The sequence below is a fragment of the Chamaea fasciata genome, unplaced genomic scaffold, assembly GCF_029207755.1.
Source record: "Chamaea fasciata isolate MVZ Bird 193981 ecotype frontalis unplaced genomic scaffold, bChaFas1.0.hap1 SCAF_1, whole genome shotgun sequence".
NCBI classification, from domain to species: domain Eukaryota; kingdom Metazoa; phylum Chordata; class Aves; order Passeriformes; family Sylviidae; genus Chamaea; species Chamaea fasciata.
Window position 1 is genome coordinate 63,149,790 of NW_027094086.1, and position 20,308 is coordinate 63,170,097.

Here is a 20,308-nt window from a genome sequence, read left to right on the forward strand (position 1 = left end):
ACAAAGGTGTCCTGGGGTGACTGCATGCTCCAGTATCCCCATTGTCTAAGGCCTTTAAGAAGATCAAGCCTCAAACTTAGTCTCAGTGAACTCACCAATACTTTTGATGGACTTTCAGTATGGTTTGCCAAAGTAAAAAGACACATCTTCCTATGGTGACACAAAGAATTTAAAGAAACATGCTACATAAGCCAACATAACAGGTGAAAAATCATCTACTCTGGGAGTGATCTTCAGCCTCACTTGTAAGGTGGCAATTTGTACAGCACTGTACACCACTGATTAACTGTTCTTGTCTCACTTCATTGTTACTAATATGTCCCCATAGCTAATGCCTACTCCTCAGGAGTGCCCTTCAGTCATGAGGGACAGGGAAAGGCCTGTTCCACTTTGCTCTTTTTTCAAGCAACATTGAGAGATATTTGGGTGTGTACTGAAGACAATTTTTATCTTAAGGGTTCCCCACAGTGATATTTAAACTAAAACCTACCGATTTCCAGCAGCTTGTTGCTGTTTCTGTCTTCATAAATTTCATAGAATTATAGAATATCCAGAATTAGAAGGTGGCCACTAGGATCATCAAAGTCCAAATCCTCTGAATCGTTACCCCAGGAATAATGTATAATTTAGGTAAAACTATCCAAATTCCTGAGTAAATAACCAGCACTTAGAAAAATTCCCTACCTCTAAACTGAACTTTTCTGTAGCTGTAAAACATCATGCAGGATGTTTTAACCATATTTTCCTTCGGACAGTATACATGACTTTTGGGTTTAATAAGCACAGTTGGAACTTTGTGAAGAGACACCTGAAAGTTAAATGCTGAGATACTGATGACCCATTGCCTCCTTCTGCCAGTCCTCACTTATGTATCTGCCAATTAAGTCCATAGGATCTTGGGCTAAAATCTGTTTTACAATTTGAATAGTGTTCATCTTCACTCATTGTCACACTACCCAAGTAAAATTACCTACTGAATTCCTACTGGACTTCACAGAATCTTTAAGTTCAAACACACTTGTCTTTTTATCTCTGTTTTACCTGTTCCTGTGTGTTTTCATTGGAAAACCAAAACAACTTTTTTTTCTAAACTAGTTTCAATGCTTTATGTCTTCCTCGACTTCTCCGTAGTATTGTTGTCAAATAAAACTAGACTACTAGATTTTATAAAATAATCCTAAAAGTTCAGAGGAACAATTGTAACCTTGCTGGAAAGAGCAATGTGCAGTTAAGCACCCAGGAACACTTGAGATACAATGCCGTGAGCCATTGGCTTTGGCAACATAACTGAGTGGAGAAATTCTGTCTCTCTCTGTCCCCATTCCCAGCTGATCATTACTGTCCATGGAGCTTCTGAACCTGGAATCTTTGATTTTCCTTGGTTTACAGTGCAGGAACCTAGACATAACATATGTAGATGGGAAAGGGAGGAAAATGAATCATTAGAACAAAGTAAAAGCAAAATTAATTTACAAATCTACAAAATTAGACATTATTTTAGTACACATAATACACTAAGTGCTCAACAAGATGGGATTTAAAGCATAACGAGGGTTTCTAGTCAATTATGCTACAGGCTCCTGTTACTCTTTTAGTGTGCATGTTGATCTAGGCTAGAGATGGGGGTGATGAGAGAAACACACTGGAATGAAATTTGAACGAATGACATGGTTACTTGATTGGCCAGAGATATCTATTTCTTCTTTTTATTTTTCTTTTTTTTATTATTTTCTGGTAGTAAGGGTGAGAACATCATGTCTCTTTGCTTTAATAAAAGTGGGGTGTATGACATTCCTGACTTAGTGGTTTGCCGTAATGATCAGCTCGTTTGAGGACATGTGTGCGTGCACATGAGTCCTTTGTGCCACAGCACTTCATTAACTTCTGACTTTATCAGAGGCTGGGTTAAAAAGTATGACATGCCACAAATGGAGCATCTCTATTCAAGTGTGTGACTTTCATTCTTTCTGATTTATTAGTGCAATATGGTATAGGGCAATGTCACCTAAACATATTAAACACATCTTTCCAGTAACTTGTGATGAGCATGAAAAAAGGGATGCACATCTTTCATATAAAGTCTCTGATACCAAGGCACAAGATTTTAAATAACATTGGTAAAAGTTCAGCGGATTTTGCTAGGCCAGAGCAAATTCTTCTCCCCAGATACCGTTGCCTATTAAATATTTCACCCTCACACTTTCTTAGCAATAAATTTCTACCTGAAGTATTTTGAATCTTAAATTCTCCCTTGTCTGTTTTTTAATTTTCTTCTAATGATGACTATAATGAGTAGTTTGTACTCCTCTGTGATAAAGTAAAAATATAATGTTGTATCATATCACATTTTTCCTGATGCTAATTAACTAAAAGTCCTCATAAGTCCAGTATGGCTTTTCATTAATGGAGAAAGTTCACATCTTTTTATGTACACCATTTACAGTACCTTGGTACCACTAAAACTCTTAATTATAAAAACTGCAAAAACGCACTATTTTAAGGTAAATCGAACTAAGTATATGGAAAAATGTGAAGTAACTTCCTAATAAGTTTGTCAACTGAAGACTAGTAATGGCTTCAAGTGCTTCTTTTTGCCTTAAGACACTGTTCTAATATTTTTAAATAAGATTTCTGATACATTTCATGCTCAGTGTTTGATAATTCAGGGTTGTATTTCATGTAAATTACCAACATTCCAACAAATATTTTCGGCTCTTCAAATGAGAGTTTCCACCTTACAGTGCATGTATCTTAATAACTAATTGCTGTTGAGACCTTTACATGCTAAGCCATACACCTATCAGACTTCACCCTGACTTTTTCTGTATTTATAAATAATGTTTGGCATATTTCTGACATCAGTTTCTCATTTGCAGCGTAAACTAATAACGTAAGATGGAATGGAAAGACACAGAGATAATCCTCACTGACCCTTGGGGTCACTCTCTGCTTTGCTATAAAGATGAAAAGAAATGAGCTGCAGCTCAGCCTTTCAAATTAACAGCAAAAGATATCATATCCTTAAACCATTTAGCAACTTAATTTGACTTGGTTTTGTTTTTCTTTTATTTCTTGTGGGAGAAGGAAATGGGAAACCCTGATTAGAGCGGGGTTCCAATTCTACCAGTCTTTGAACTAACGTTTGGAAGAGTGAGCTCACTTAATATTTAAATCATTTTGCTCTATATTCAGCCAGTTTACATATACTGCAATGTGTCAATAAAATCAGTCTCCAATAAATGTGATGCATGCTAGAGTTTAGCTCTAGATAGGATGTTATTTTAGAACAGTGATAATATTAGTATTGCTAATGACTTCAATCTTATGGATTCCTCTGCTTTTCCTATGGGCCCTTAAATACAACTAACGAAACATCCAGCAGTTCAACCACAGGAAACTGGTATTTTATTGAAAGATACTTATTCATTTTCTCAGCCTTTTCACTGAGTCTTGGTTATGATTTAAGTAGCTAAAATGTAGTTCTTTCTTCTCCTATCAGATATTTTTATTATACAAATATATTTTAATAATAATAATTATATAATAATAATAATAATAAATATATTTTAATATATAAATATATTTTATTATATAAATATCTGGGATATTACTATGATGACAATAATTGAAATTGCTCTATTTCTTCAATTTTAGTATGCAGTGAAAACGTATTTTTGGATCCAGCATAATCATTACTACACAGCATTAGATTATTATCTCAGCAGTTTAGGATTGCTTTTGACTTCATTATAAAACCTGACAGAAAAATAAGATGGATTACATGGCTACCAACTGAGCAAAAGTTTAAATTACTTTTTTGCATCCTAGAGAATAAAGCTTCCTCCCCTCTCAAATAAAAAACAAACAAACAAACAAACAAAAAAAAAACAAACAAAAAAACCCCCAAAAACCAAACCAAACAAACAAAAAAACCCAGACACACCAACATCTGATGTAACAAAAATGTGAATAGAAGTGATAAAATTAAAATAAATTCTACTGTGAGTCTAGCAAGATATGTCACAGTGATGTGAGTTTCTAGCAAGAAAAAAAGTCAGGTTTGAATATTGATCTTTTGAAGCTCCATTAGCTATATGTTGAGCATTGCTGACATCACAGATTGATGTCTCTTTAAACTGCGTCTCAGATTTAATCACTTGGGGAAACCAGCTATTGACTTTGGATGTTTGTGCTGTTCAGCCACTGGAGAATGCTCTCTTACTATCTCTCTCTTCCTTTGTCCATCTGTTTTTCTGTGTCTCTCTTGAAGGCATGCACGTGCACACACACTCATTCTTGTCCCTTTGTGTTAGGGTATATTGTCATTATCTTCTGTGTAACTATTGCTTGCCAAAGTTACACTTATGCTTCCTTATTACATCTGTACATTACAGCATGTAGGTCATGATGTTCACACTGAGGCAAAGCACTTCTTACTGATTTAGGGTATTGAGATAGTATCCAGGAAGGTCTAAAGGGATGAGCAACATCTAGTCTGTGGAGACCTTCATTTCACCTTGTAAAGTGAGGCAACCACAATAGCCTCCAGAAAAGTGCTACAGGAATCAATAAAGACAAAGAAACCAAAGCCCTTCTGAGGTGCTGGCGGTAGTGATGTGTGTCTGCATGTGTGCCTGCCTGTATGCCTAAGGATGAAGGGAGATGGTTTCTGATGAAAAGAAATGCAAATGTTCAGGGCATTGATCAGCACTCATCTCCGTTCAACCTCATGCCCTCTGCTACATCAATACATTGGAAACATAATTTGTATCAGCAGTTGTTTCTTTAATTAAGATCTCTCCAAAATCTTTTTCATTGATTCATGCCATTAACTTATTGATCAGCTTACTTATGCTGAGGTGGTAATTTTGTTGAGAGAGGGTGTCTCTCTCAGTTCATGATGCTGGTTCACTACAAATATCTTCTTGGCAATGAGTGGGTAAACTGGAGCTCGTGCAGCCTTGACACTACTTTAGCAGTACACAGAGGCTTTCCTGGGGCAAGAAAAAATACACCAAAATAAACCCCCACAAAAATACTGACTTGCCATTTCAGGACTTTGAAAACCTTCCCCCTCAAAAAATAGCAATGGAAAGTTTTATATGCTTTAAAACATCACTGAAGGACTAATCACTGAAAGGACAACATACCAAAAATATTATAGCCATGGGGGTATATGGCATATCCAGTCTCCATATGTTAATCGCTAATAACCAGGAACTAAATTATAGAATTTGAGCTGAAATGTAAGATATATTTAGAAACAATTGACAAGTAACTGATTCCTCATTTAATCAAATCATTCATAAAAAATTTGATAATCCAGGCAGTGTGGGGTTAAGACTAGGTGAAATCTGAAAAAGGGAAGTTCACAAGTATTTAATTGTAATTCTGCATAGTTCATCTCTTCACATGATCTTTTTATGTCACTTTGTCATAAATACTGTATCAAACAGGAATACTGTTCAGTATGCTCATAGATACAGAATTTCATAGGGAAGGACTCATAGTCTAAAATTGAATATTTGCATGGGAACTTGACACAGGCAGAAAGAAAAGCAAACTGCATTACCTCTGTCTTCTTAGATTGTCTAGTTTAAGTAGCACAATTATGAATGGCTTATGCAAAATTCACAGATGAAGATTTATTCTACTGAATTATTTTGATCTAAGGTTCTTGCCACTCTCATACGGACTTCATGATGTCTTTCTAAAACTGCAGGGAAGTGCAATGACTTTTAGAAATATTATGCTGGGAGGTTCAACAGAGCCCAGGAAACCAAGAAGGAGCAGAGCATCATTGAACTGGTTCTTCTAAACCTGATTTCCAGATGGAGCTGCCCAGGGACAGGTAATCTTCATATGGCACTCATTAAAAAGCTATGCCTAATATATAACCCCAGGGAAATGCTTTAACCTCATCAGAATAGTTTTGAATATTCAGGGTCACCAGTCAAGAAATGGCTAAACTGACTAGTTTGTTGGATTAAAGAAGCACAGTGTAGCACAGTGGCGGCCAGATGGGACAGATTTGTGAGAATTTGGGAGATATGATGTCAGTAACAGTGAGTAAAGATATTACTAACAGAAACAATTATCAAAGAGATTCAAAAGGTGATGTTTATTCTCATGAACAAATTCATTAAAATTAATACAAATACAATTAATAAAGCAATTCCTTGTGTTTCTTAGGCGAATAGCATTTGAACTGAATTCAGTTTCTGTGAAAAAATGTGTCTTGGGAGTCCAGGTATTTCTTTCAAGAGCAGTACTTCTCAAGGATACCGGTGAGTTATATACTCTAAACTCACACGAGGCACAAATTATTGCTGACAGTAGCGTGGCCACTCCCTTTCAAATCTGCTTCAGCAAATCTAATTGTAAGACACTGCGGAGCAGTTTAGCAGTAACAGTGTGTTTCTCTTTAGAGTCTGATAGAAATACAGTATGAAAAGAGTGCTGTTCTGCATTAAGATCCTTGAGATCTTAATCCTATTATTTTTTGATTTATTGAGCACAAAACCTTAAATTATTACTATTTCTCCTCAGAAAATTTAGTCAACCGCACCATATAATTTTCAGAAAATAATATTATGACTTTCCAAGAAACAACATTCATCTAAGGTGATACAAAGGGCCATGCACCCTACCAAAGGGACAAAGAACATGTAAAATGAGGGAAATGTAACAACTATATGGAAGCAAATGTGTGACTAAGTGAAAAAAATCAGGCATATAAGCTAACACTGACCTTCTGTGGCTTTGAATAATACAACCTGCATTTGAAGAGGATATGGCTTTCACAAATAATGTGTTCTCCCTTGAAATCTTCCTCTGCAGCCATTCTAACCGCATGAATATTCATATAGCTATATCAGTAAAATGGGGAAAAACATGGCCTGTATTTCTCAGAATTCTGATTTCCCTTTAAATTATGTATTTATTTGAAGATCCCTATCGTGGTCATGATAGATCAGTATCTGCAACCATCTCTAGAGGTCCAGAAGTAGCAATACCCAAACCCAGACCTAAGAGCCCGAGGCTGAGGAGTTATAAGGTAACTGGAAATTGTGTTGATTGTGCCTGTGCAGCTTCCATGGGGATTAAAACCCACAAAGCTTTTGCTGCACTTCTAAGCCTGTTCTCTGTTCCTAGCTGCACCTTCCCATGTGGAGCTAGCAAGGAAGCAATAAGAAGAGAGCTGGGAAAGGCACAGACCACAAGACAGGTGGCAGCCCATCTTCTTTGTGGTCACTAAATGGAAGAATGGAAAAACACTTAAATTCAAACAGTTTTGAGAACAAATGGTCAATGAATATATATATCTGGTGTGGGACAAACAGAGAATTCATGGTACGCTTCCCTTTACAGAAAAAGAAATTAAAAAGCAACTCATAACTTCCTCTGCTCTTAGAAAAATATACCTGATGATGAATGAACAGCCAGAGATGTTCTGAACACACTGTGTTCAGTTTAGCAAGTTGCACCATAATTCCATTTAGTTTCAGAGATTATCAGTAGGAGACCTGTTTTCTTATTTGTTTCTTTTGGATAGCCTGGCTTCCAAAAAGAATCAAAGGAGTGGTTTACAATTGTGGGATATGAAATTCAGATGGATATTGTCGTCAAAATGATCAGGAGTGAAAGAGTTGGGTTTTTTCCTTTGGCTAGGATGACTGCTAATTCTGACCTAAATTCAGTCATTTCTCCTACTTGAGTTAAATCTTTACAGTAAATTCTAGAATTGGTGAATGAGGCATTGAGATGTCCTTGCAGGAGGTTTCAGGTGAAGTTTTGGAAACTTACTTCAATGGACACATTTCACTATTGTTTTAGTTAGCCTGCAAACAACACAAGACAAGATTTGATCAAACTATGGTAATTCACATTTTGAAGGCTGTTTTCAGAATGGGTGAAATCCTGGAAGACAATCCATGGAAATTAATTTAGCTAACTGGTGGATTTGCCTCTGCAATCTGAAGAAAGAGTGAACATGGATCACAGTTATCATTAGACTGCTTTCTAATCCATTTAGTCAATTTGGGACTTGAACTGTGTGTAGTCAAGACCTTATGTTCTGACAAAAGTTTAGTTAAAAAGGAGAAAACATGAGAAATTGCTTGCTTAGATACTCATAGAATATAGTAAGAAAAAAAGGTCTGAAAATAATTCTAGGCAATGGTTAAAGTGTACACTATCTGTCTAATTTATAGGATTTTGGAAACACAGGAAATTTTATACTCTGCAGGATAGCCTAATCTGTAGGCTCTGCACGATAGTCCTCTCAGGTGGAGAGGTACTAAGTCTGACTGGCAGAATAACACCCTAGAAAGAGAAGTGTCTGGATTTGCCCACTTCAGTTTACTGCATGCGCTCTTATTTGTAACTGTTTTCACAGAAACAAATTTGTGTGAGGAAAACGGGAGCAAAATTTTTCTGAAGTAAGAGCACTCATTCCAAAAGACAAGATGAGAGTTCAGGGGAAAAGTGAGACATCCTTGCAAGAACCGCCATTCATAAAGTTTCTGTGGGAAATCCTTTGTCCTGTTGTTCCTCCTACAGGAAATATTTTTTGTCTGTTAGTCAAGTGTGCCATGTCTTAATTTTTAAACTCTGATGATTACTTTTCTTTCTACAGCCTCTCAAGTTCACTACCAGTAACTTGAACAGCTCTAAATTTTATTATTTTTTATTATTTACTGCTTTTCTTGTTAGTGTACTTATAAAAACATGTTACAATGAACAGAAACCTGAAAGGAGAGCTTGTAAAATTGACAGATGTCCACAGCAGTACTATAATAAAATTTATCATATATCCAAGCTTCTCAGAGACATCTTTTGCTGAAACATTAAAACTCCCACACTGTACTCATTAGGCTGAGGGATGAAATATGGACACTCTTCCTTTCTCTCTTTTTCTGTCTTTTCTTGTTTCATCCACTCTTTATGTCCCCATCCATTCTCTTTCTCATCTTTTTTTCTCTTTCTCTTGCTTTATCTCTCCTTCTGTGTCCCCTCTGCCACAATTCTTTTTATAGTATTGGTTGCCAGAATCTGAAATTTAAACACTTCAACACAGATAAATATTACAGAAGAAAAAGAAAAAACTTATGGGTACCCAGGTAATATTGTCAACCCCATATTTATATTGGAAATCTAGCAAAACACTAGGAACATGCCATTAGAGCTCCTGGTGTGTAAACTAATGTTGAGTATTGTATGGCTGTGATCATTTGAACAGCGTAAAATAGGCTGTTGCTTTTATATAAAGAAATAAAAAAATGTAGGAGAAATTACTCAACATTTGAGGCATATACTGTGACCATTCAGCCAGGGTTTTCTTGTTGGAAGATTTTATTTTGTGAATATTGATACGGTCCTTTAATGTACTGACAATAATTTCAGAGAAGAGGGACTTTAATGTTTTTGAATTAATAGAATTTATAAAGATATGATTCCCTTTGAAATTCCATATTGACTTTTCTAGAAGTTTAGTCTGTATTTTATTGGGAACTGGGAGCAGTTGTGAAGATTGATTAATTTTTCTGTATATGAAACTGCCCCAGAAGAACTGTAACTGGAGGAAAGGTTGGCATTCATCTTAGCTAACTTAGATGTTCACAGCATAGACCTTGACTCTGAGTTGTCGAGACTTCCTTTAAGTCAGTTCTTTACAGTCACTCTTTATAAACCAGAAAGAGAATTTAAACTACTACTTTCAATAGAGGTATCTACAAGAGTTTAAAGGTTACCTCTGAGAATATACTACATGTTACAGGCATTGGAAGTTTAGTGGAATGCAAGGGGTCACTGGAAAAATTGATAAACTAGAAATCCTTTGAGGATTAGTAGAAACATGGACACCACTTCTGGTTCAGGAAATCTCTAAAATACAAGCTTTTGAGGGCTGAGAGAGTACTTGTCAATGCATCTTCAAAAATTTATTTTGTTTTCATGCTTCTCCTTAGCCAGCCTCTTAGTACCATTGGGAAAGACAGGGTAGTGTGTGCTGAGATGCACCTTTGCTTTTACCCTGTGCACAGACTCATGTTATGACATTGCCATAGTAATAGACAGTAGTAAGGGTTTTTTACTGTAAAATTATCTTTCTGTGGGCTACAAGACTTTTCTGTCTGAAAATATCTATCAAAACTACATTGAAAAAACTATTGTGATGAATCCTGAATGAAGAATGTCAGTATATTTAAAAAGAAGTGGACCAACCTATTAGCTATTGACTCTTTCATCTGCAAATTTCTAGAAGCTTTACTTTATCAAAGGTAAAGCTCTAGAAACTGAAGGAGGCAGATCAACTGAAAAATGCTCTGGAAAAGTTTATAATGATAAGGCACTTGAAAACACCCTAACATCTGCTGGCAAGTGGCCAATACACATGATGGCATAGCAGGAACCAAAAAGGAATAAATACTGCTTCATCCGTTGTTTAAAGCCTGGTTTCCTCTAAGAAAGTTTTTCTCCTCACCTGAAAAACAATACTGTTTTACATAGTTACCATGTCACTGGCATTACTCCCAGGAAAGGACCGCCAAACCTTTGGAAGTGAACTCTGATCTATCCTGTTTGACATGCAGAACACAGCCTAGAAAGGAGGAATTATTTGCTTCCATCTTGAAAAAAGAGGAAACAACTGAACTGGTCCAGGAAGGACTGTTCTCAGAGAGGTCCAAGAAATCCAGTGTGGAATTAACTTATTGACTGTGAGTGACTGTGATATGCTGCAGATAATGATTTCTCCAGTCATTCTATTACACTGAAAGATATGTGAGATGCTTCTCACCTCTGTTGTTAGAGAAATTATTTCTATAAATAATTCACTCCACTCTCTATAAGTAATTAAACATTATTTATTTATTCAAGAGAAAGTGAACCTTTGAGAGGTTTACTCAGTAGCTCTGTGGTCAGGACATTCTTATTTTTCAGATGTGCAATGGTACTACAAGTCCAAATAGCTCTATGACCTGTAACTAATTCCAGCCCACTTCCTAAGGAGAGGGAAGATACATGTGATAGAAAATACTTCACTCTTGGAATAGTAAAAAAAAAAAAAAAAAAAAAAACAAAACCAAAAAAAACAAAGCACAAAACCCTGACACATTCTGAATTTTATGTTACATAATTCTTTTTAAATGCTTAAAATGGCTTGAGATGGGCTTAATTTCACTATGCTTCTCTTAGGAAAAATGGCTGTGCATGTTTCAAATTACTTCTTTTTAAAAGTGGTTATATGACTACTTTTTAAATAAGTAATATTTAATCTGTATTTTTTTTTAATTTTGTGAAAATATTTATCTTCTGTAGTTTGGATAAACAATTGGATAGAGTTAAATTTTGTTTCATCCATTTTTTCCCTGGCAAATAAATTTGGTTTGTGTTTGAAGCCAGCTTGATATAAACCATATGCACTTTAGCATATTAGAATAAGAATACCTTGTACATGTATTCCCTTGCTTTGCAGATCTATTGATCAGAGTGACAGACTCTATGGGGTCAAAATTTCTTATTATACTTAGCCTCATCTCATTCTGGGTAAAAGGAGAGGGGTAGATTAATTACAAAGGCACTATCTCAGTATCTTATTTTCTCTGAGCAATCAGTGGTTGAGATGCGTTTTATGGTCTTATACATTGAAATATGGGACTGTGTGGTTTTCAGAGCTCTTTAGGATTTTAGATTGATGACCCTTCATCATCAGGTTTCTTCTTCTCCTCTCCTCTTTATATTTCATATGTCCTTTTAGGCAACTATGTATTCTTTATTACATTCATCACATAAGTAAAAAGAAAGTTGCAGAAATCAAGCAACTGTTCCTTACGTCATTTCAAACTAATATAACCAGTAAAACTATTAATCAAATTTTGGTTTCAGTATAGAATTAAACCTAAAGAATCCTAGGATTTTTAAATTGGTTGCTTAACAGGAAAGGCTGAAAAAAGATTTTTCTTTTTCTCTTTCTCCAAAAGTTTGATTATTCTTTTTAAAGTCCAAGTTCTCAGGTCATTCGTTTAATTGAATTTCTTTTGTTTTGTTTTGTTTGGTTTTTTTTGTTTGGTTTTTTTGTTTGCTTGTTTTATTATGTGTTGGTTTGGTTTTTTTCCTATTGATGTGGTAGAAGCAATTGCAAAAAAGAAAGATCCTTTCAGGGAAAATTAAAAATTCACACCTATGTCAAATACAAAATTTTGAAATGCATGAGAACTTTCATATATAGTCACAAATTTCAGAGAACCCTGCTGACAAGACATGGCTTTAATGTTTGAAAATGTGGTAAGATTTGAAAATTTCTATAGGTCTCAATTTTTACTGAGATGCAAGAACCTATAAATATAATTTTTTTGGGTCACAGGACTTTGCTCTAACACACTATTTCAGTTTTCAAATGGACTTTGGAAAAAGTTTTCACAAACATAATTTACATCTAAAATATAAGGTTTGCTTCCAGAAAGCTTGCATGATAGTTTCTGAAAAGATCTAAATTAAAAATCAATCAAAGAAACAAACAAAACGAAACTGAAGAATCCCAAACCCCAAGTCCTTCAGATACTGTGTTGACACTATTACTTGGCTAAAGAATATATGAGAGTAAGACAAAGATCTGTGAAGAAAGCAAACTTTTTATCTCAGTAAATATGATGGGTAATGTTCCAGCAAAGTTTCTGGATAATTTGATCTAACCATTTCCTCAAACCATCTTGCAGTGTAACATCTCATGGCTATTGGTCTCAAAAAAAACCTCCCCAAACAAAATATTTTACATTTACAAGTAATTACATCAGCTGTTACAGAAATGCAAAACAGGGAGTGTGAAGTGGCTTTCCTCAATAGCACCTATCTATTCAAAAGAACTTCAGCTAGGATATTCAGCATTATGATATCTAAAAGTGTTTTTATCCTACCTACTTGTCATTGGGTAATTACTGACTAATCAGCACACAGTATCTGGAGGTGTTGGCTGTATACTCAAGGATGGATCATGGCAGACACTGACTGTGGGTGATGTCTTATTAGCACATCAAGATGCCCTCTTTAAAAATAAAAATATTACCTTGTCTTGAGTGGATGATTAAATAGTTTTACATGGAACAATACAGATAGCAAGAATGCTGTAGGTCATGCACATAAAGTTCTTTGGTGTTTTGAGTGTTAGGTGGAAGAATATTTGGTAAAAAATAAGAAGCAAATGAAGGATCTATTTCCATCACAACTTCAAATAACAAAACTCTAGACATGCCTTTGCAATAAATGCATATGTATATAAATTAATATTTCATGAAGTTTATAGAATTTCTGTTACTTGAGAACCCTCATTGAAATGACCTTAAATTGGAACCACAAATTCTACCATGGAAGTAGATTTCTTAAGGAGACTAAAATACAGGTTTCAGAGTTACAGGTGCTCAAATATTCTAAACTTAAAACACGATGGAGTTATTACTCAAGTACAATTTTATCCTGGCCCTGCAGTTCTTTTCTGTATCTAACTATCACTCCAGTGAATGCAGCAGTTCATCAAGATAATTACAGAGCTGGGCTTCAATATGTCTTTGCTTCTTTTGTGATGATTTATTTGGAAGGTATTGTATTTGGCTCTAGTAAGAATAGAAACCAGCTTTGCATGTTAAACTGAAAACTAAAACCTCAGCTGTGCAAAAATTTAGGCAGGTGTCCATTTTTGTGCATTATGAGTATCTCTTTGCAGAATTCAAAACTTCAAGGCTCTACTTATTATTTTTTCTGTTGCTGTTGTGCACAAAACTTTTTACTTTGCTGTACAGTTGAGCTTCTTTCACACAAATCTTCATACCTGATGAGAAAGTATGTCCTCTATCAGATTTCCTTAAACTCTTCTTTGTATGTCATGTTTCCCTTGTTACAGTGGATGCTCTACTACAATATTGTAGTTGTTTTACTCTGCAACTTGATTTGATATATGAAGTTGGATATGTACTAAATTTACTACACATCATGAACAAAAGGACTGCTTTTTTAGGCAATATAGCATTCAACTGGTTTTTATAAACTGGTAACTGCCACACATCATCAAACTAAATTTTTACCTTATGCAGTGAGATTTGTACCTACTGTCCTGAGGGCTAGATCTAGCCTATCATGACTGGGCTACACTCACTGTGTTCCTCCCACTCTCTGTGACTGTGGGTGGTGTGCAATCTACATTAAGGATCATGCAGGCAGCACAAGTGGACACATTATAGCAGACCTCTGTAAAGTGCCATTGCAGAAGCCTTGTAAAACGAAGGAAATCTCACTAAATAGTAAAGGAATGCTGCTTTTCAGTCTTATTTGGGGATTTTTTTGTGTGGTATTTTTGATGGATCCTCTTACTCAAAATCCATCAACTCATCTGATACCACTGGAACCTGTGAAGTGTTAAACTCTTAACCTCATCCTTTGGAAGATGACTTAAAATAGGTAAAAGGATGTGTGTTTTGTGGAGAAGGAGGATATATATTAAAAAAAAATAAATAATGGTGTGATAGGGATAAGGGGCAAGGGGGGGAGCTGATGGTTTAAATCTCCATGGGCCTTGGAATCGAGCCTGTTTCAGTCAGATTGTGGCCCTGCTAACAAATCCAATAGCAGCTAATCTGATCATCTGCTCTCCAGTTTTCATGCTGTGTTTTCTTCAGAGTTCCTTCTCCTAGTTCCAGTCTGTGACAGTGTGATAAGACACAAGAAATTTAGTCATCATTGCTGCTGTAAAGTAGCTCAGAGAAGGGATTATGATATTCTATAACCCTTACATTAGACACGGACAGGGGCAGCCACTGCTGTGATTACAGGCCTGAACACTGCTGTTATTTTTCCCACCTCCCTCCCACTAGTCATTTATTTATTTATTTATTTTTATTTTATTTTTTATTTCTATTTTTTTCAAGAACACTATAAAGATTAGCTGAGAAATAGTCCCCATCACAATTATCATCCTAAATCTCATGCAGAACTCAGAAGTTGGGCAGCTCAGAAGGTTGTTACACTTCTAACCAGCAAGATAGCTCTTAACCAAGTTATCAGAAACACTCATCCACTATTCAGTCATTATTAGGAAATTCAAACAGTGTAAGCTGAACAAATCAACATGGAATACAGAGAGGATGCCACAGGGAGCACTGATTTGGGAAAAAATAAAGTATACTGCTGAGACAAGTCAGAGATTAGTTTGCCTTTCCTCTCTTCCGCACAGGGCAATATTTATGATGAATATATTATTTGCAGTACCTCTTGCTTCTGGGTATCAAGTAGGTTTGCAGTGATGTCTCTGAACTAATAATTATATTTGTGTTAATTGACATTCCTGCACCAAATCTCTTTATGCGATCTGTGGCTCTTATCCCCATAAAGAAGGGTCTTCCTGAAAAACAACAAAGTCACAAATTAAAATAATGGGTGATGATGGAAGCTGGGTTTTTCTCAATCTCAAAAGGTAACAAAATGGCCTGGAAATAATCTGTTCTGTTGTTTGCTTGATTTAAAGGGAAGGAATGAGAGAGCTTTTAAATTGCTTTATACTGTTGGTTAAAGATTGCTTCTTGCATTTCAAAAGGAACCCCGGTCATTGACATTGTAACTTGCTTTGCAGCATTATTATAAGGAGAGGTACTGCATGGAAATGTACACCCATATGCCTGAGCCCAAAGAAAGAGAGTGAGTGAAGCCCTGGGCAGAGACACAGAATTCAGCTGGGATGTTCAATGTCTTTACACACATGTGGTGTGCAGTGCTGCCCTGCCTTGCTCTGCTCTGCCTGGAGACCCCAGGCAGAACCAGAAACAGTTTCGTGGTGGTTACTGGACTGGCTCAGTAGCTGCTTCTGAGATCATAAAAGAAAATTTCACTGCAGATGAACCATCTGACAGGACCTGCGTGATCACTACTCAGCTCTGAGGACAGAGGAAAGGTTTTAATCACAGCAGTAAAAGGCAGATCTGTAGATCTCTGCGACTCCACTCGGGATTGAAAGATGCTTGTTGGGAGCACTGAGCCTCCCTTACTTAGCATACAATTCTGGTTATATTTGGCTTTTGCCTGCAAGTGAAGGGCAAACATGAGAGCTCTGAGAGCAGTGGAGATTGCTGCCCTGCCGTTCTGTGAGAGATTTTTTGAGCTTTTCAGATGGGATGTTGACTCAATTTCTAAAGCAATAGTGATCTACCATACACAAAGCCTGAGATTTCAGCTCCTGGACCAGATCAGAGGAGAATGTATTAAGTGTTATGTACTAAAAACACTGCAATGTAAATATCATGTTAATACTTTATATTTGAATATATGTAATCACAATGAAGAGAGGAACTTTGAGCGACAAATTATCATCAGTAATTCTGACCAACAGATTTAGTTTAAAATTTAATCAAAGTGTTCCAAGTATTCAAGTTTGCTATATTTGATGCTATTTATAATGGTTTCTGTATGCATTAATTTTCTTTTTAATTGGAAGACTTATGTGGTACTATCTCTTTGAAAGTTGACTGGAAACTATTAATTCTGACTTATCAAAGTTTTGCATTCAGTTAATATAAGGTTTAACTCAGCAGTGTTTTCTGGAAACAGCTATTGCTTTCTTTGTGTGAAATTTCTGTGCATCCTTTTACAGAATTTTTTTTTCTAAGACACAGGAAGGGGAAAGGTAACTCAGATGCATACATAGCATTGCTTTAACACTAGCTTATTCCTTGACAAACACAGTTAGATTTCTTTGGCCTTTTTACAGAGAATATTGAAAAGATTAAATATTACCTCAGAATAAAAATTCCCTACTAAAAGTAAGCTGTGAGAGAAAAACTATGCAACCTCTTATAAAAAAAATTCATAAAAACTGACAGATGTCTAAGATTGATGGCAAAATTCCCTATTAATTTATGGTATTTTGTATTAGGAGATTCAGCAGGCCTTGTGTGCAAAGATGACAAGATAAACAATGATAGTTTTTGCTAAGTAGGCAAGCAATCATTTTGAGAAAAGGGAAAAAAATAAACAACAGAAAATCCACCCTCAAGCATGTTCCTCTTCTGTATTTTGAACTTCTGTGTTGAAGCTGATTGCCTTGAGTATGCCTTAGACATTTTAATTTGATCAAAACCTTTTGACATTTCTTTAACATATTTTCTTGTTAACACACCCCTGCCGTCTCAGGTATTGCTGACATCCACAATCAAAGTGATCCAACACAATGGATTAGCACTCAGCCAGTTACCCTACCGCATTAAAATGAAGGCTAACTGATATTTTTGTTTGCTTGCTTTTGATATTTTGCTTTCCTCTAGTTAAGTGAAAATTTACTACAGAGCAAGATATCCAGAATAGATTTTGATATGGAGAGGCCTCATTTGTCCTTGAGCTAATCAAAATGGGAACTCAGACTGACATAAGTCAAGGTTGCCAACCACTTCCTGTTTCCTTTAAAATGGAAAGAAACATTAAAAGATCCCAAACTTTTAAGCCATCACCATGGGGATTTTAGAAGATGATTGAGGCTGAAACAAAGCTTATCCTTTTGCTTCTGGGTATCAGGAAGGACTTTAATGGTATCACGACATTGATCATTGAATTCAAGGTCACAGTCATGTCAGTGTTAATGAATTCCAAGTATGATTTCAGAAGATATTAGTATACAGAACATAGGAAGCACAACATATTAGAAATGCTTTTAGAAATTATTTATAACAATCCAGAATAAAGTTTTATGTTGTTCACCTATGATAAATTTAGACAATTTTTACTTTTTTTGTCATATGAATCAACATGAAAAAACAGCAACCTTAATTTCTACATAGATTTTCTTTATTCGTCACTGCTTTAAAGAAATGGTATAAATTTCTTGAAATTAGGGTTGCAAATTTCTGAAGAACTTATCTAATCCTGACTAAGTAAAATATTGATAACACTGTGTTCTGAAATGATTTTCTGTCTTGGCTGATTTTCTCAGCCTGTAGTCAGTTCACATTTTCTTGTGATTTGCACATATTCAAAGTCAGATGAAATTAGGACAGAGCTGTCTCAGTGAAGCCCACAGTGACAGAGATCTCCCCAGCTGCAGGAATTTGCAGTTGTGACTGCCTCTTTTCTCTGTCCACTATAAATATTTCAGTAGGTCACAAATAAGCCAGCTACACAAATCACAATTACAGGGTATTGAAGTTAGCTTGCTTTCCATTGGCCTAGCATAAGCAAATACTTCTTCAAAATTCATTGTTGTAACGTATCACATGCATTTTAGCCATTTAAAGAGCATACTTTTCAAAAGGCTTTATCAAAGGGATTTTTAATTTTTTTTTTGTTATAAATGAACTAGTATTAAAAAATTGAAATTGCTGTGAACTTTCCCACTTAGAATCTGTTTGTATTTCTAGAATCTGTTTCTACCTTTATTAAAACCAAAGATTTCTCTCACCATATTGCAGCACAAGTGAGCTATGCTCTTCAAGATTTAAGAATCAGACAGTTAATCGTACTTTAAGAGATGTTCTGTATCAAAAAGGGAGGAAGTACTGGCTCTGACACAGCACTTAATTCTGTTTTTTGAAACTACAATAAATAAGGACCGAGTCATGGTGATAGCAGAAAATTCCCTTTGTTTCTGGAGATCATTGCAAAATTTCAGAGTTTCTGACGATGCCTGTGCAGTCCTAATAAAAGATAACGATCTAGAAAGGGTAGAGAGAAACAAAAAACTATTAGATGTCTCATCTGAAAATAAACTGTGGAGAGGTGTTTTCTACTGAATTTTGTCAGATACAGTTTGAGTGAAACTCCCAGCAACAGCAGTCAGATCAATGCCAACCAAAGCCAAGTCATGACATTGTATTTGATATCCAATTTAGGCTAGGGTAGGCCAAAATTAGACCTATCATGGTGCTATAACTCAGTTGAAAAGTAAAAATAAGTTCTAATTATTCCACGCAATTCTTAGACTCCTTCAACAATTTTCTACTGTTTTCTACTACACACTGGGAAATGCTTATCAGAAAGCATTTCTTTTTTCCTACAAACTTGACACAGCCAGGCTCTGTCTGATTACTAAACTGTCCCCTTAGACCTCTGGAACCTTCTGTGTCTGTGAATACTCTGTAGAACTACGGGAGAGAAGATAAGCACTTGTGTTTGCACGGTCTGTTAATAGAGAACCCAGCACTTCCATGCAATCTTTAAAGTTATAAAATCATACAAAAATTATGAAATCATAGAATGGTTTGGGTTGGAAAAACATTTTATGGCCATCTAGTCACCTGCCATGGGACACCTCCAAGACCAGGTTACTCAGAGCCCTACCCAACCTGACTTCAAATAATGAGGCACTCACAACTTCTCTGGTCAACCCGATCCAGTGTCTTACCACCCTCACCATAAGAAAAATTGTTACTTATGTCCAGTCTACCCTCTTTCAGTTTAAAACTATTGCCCTTTTTCCTGATCTTGGTAGAAAGAAGGCTTTGGTAGCAAGTGTCTCTCAATCTTACATGTCTACTTCATACTTTGAATTGTAGCAATAAAGTCCTCCTGCAGCCTTCTATTCTCCAAAAAATGAAAATAATAATAACAAAATAATGATAATTTTAAAAAATGTTCTCTGCGTCCTCCAGCTAGGAACTTAATTAGCTGATTTGGAGGACCAAAAAATTAATATGATAACTTATCTTAACTGCTATCTGATAACTTAATGTAAGGTTCTCAGTTGAGCTGGCAGTGCTCAGAAAGCAAGACAGGAGACTGGACGTAGTCTGCAATTCTTGGAGTAGGTCAAAGTCATGAAAATAATAGTCATCACTACCTTCCTGAATGTAATCTTTTCTTGGAGTATCCTTCTGCCTGTATTTTCCTCTTTTTAAGTGTGATCCCAGAGAACAAATGTATATTTTGAGCAAAACATAATAGATTTGACACCCAGATTTGGCATGTTATAATGGATATGTCTGTAAATTAAGCATTTTCTGAATTTTCAGAGGCATAAAATTATCACACAAGCTTTTCCTTTAGTGAAACACTTCTTCTAAAATAATTTGAGAATCACTTGTAAAAACTGTTTAATGATAAGGAACAGTTCATGTCACCATCATGTGGAATAAATTTGACAACTAATAAGGCAAACTTAGGCGTCTTCACATTTGGTAAAATCTTATTCTAAACCAGAAAAAGACCTTGAATCTGTGCTCTGCACTAAGGAAATATATGCAACTCTTATTGTCTTTAAGTTACATTCGTTAAGAAATTTCTGTGCACCAATAAAGTGCACAGAAATATTAAAATATATATATAATATACCTTTTTTCTCAAT